The sequence below is a fragment of the Caenorhabditis briggsae genome (genome assembly GCF_000004555.2).
Source record: "Caenorhabditis briggsae complete genome, chrV, whole genome shotgun sequence".
In the NCBI taxonomy this organism is placed as follows: domain Eukaryota; kingdom Metazoa; phylum Nematoda; class Chromadorea; order Rhabditida; family Rhabditidae; genus Caenorhabditis; species Caenorhabditis briggsae.
Window position 1 is genome coordinate 6,582,848 of NC_013488.2, and position 1,005 is coordinate 6,583,852.

Below are 1,005 nucleotides of genomic sequence, written 5' to 3' on the forward strand. Positions count from 1 at the left end.
CCAATTGGAACGCTGTTTTGTGTGTGCTTTCATGCGCGCTCTGTTGCAGGCAGCGTTCCAATTTGGGACAGTTCGACTCCTTACCAGTTCGAACTTGTAACAGTTCGATTCTGTCCGCGTTCTGTTCTGGTACGTGTGCGAAATAAGGACTGTTCTGAATTGAATCAGTCCGATTTTAGGTCTGTTCGATTTTGAAAACGTTCGAATTCGTCGTACCCCCGCCAAAAATCATGGATTCTGTGAAATTGAGTCTTTTGAACTTAAATTTTTGGTATACATTTTTCGTTTTTTTCGACACCATACCTTTTTTATGATCAAAGAGTTTTATTTTTCATTGGAATTTTAAGTGATTTGGGAATTTCAAAAGAAGCCAATTATTTTTCTCAAATTTTTAGTGGCTTTTGTAGGTTTTTTTTTCCATAAAAACATTTTAAAAGTTCCATTGAAAAATCAAAAAATTTCAGTGATGATGTTGGCATTTTTGATTCTAATTGAAAATCGGAGCAGTTTGATTGTCAATAATATTTTTCGATTCAAAAATAATTTTATTAGAAATTTATGGTTATTTTTCAATATTATTGGATGTATTGGACCATTTATTCTCGTTTATTTTAATTTTCCAGACTCTAATGAAGCCAGAATTTTCAAGGTAAAGGTATGTAGGAAGAGTCTGAAATTCCAGAAAATTATTTTTTTTTGAAATTTCAAAAATCCAAAAGATCAAGAATTCGGAAATCTGGTTATTCAAAAGTTGATACGTTTAAAAGTTTCCAAAGTCGAAAAGCTTTTTTTTCCAACAAAACGTCATACTCAATCAATTTTTGTGTCTTCTGAATCTTCACAGACGTGACGATGACTCCAGAAGAAAAACATTTTTCCGTCAGAATTTTTTTTGAAGATTGGCTTTCTAATGAAAAATGATTGACGTAGATCAAATATATACAGAAAAAAAATCGAAAAGATTTGGAACACTTGCTCTTGAGATGTGCTCACTGTAGCATAAAA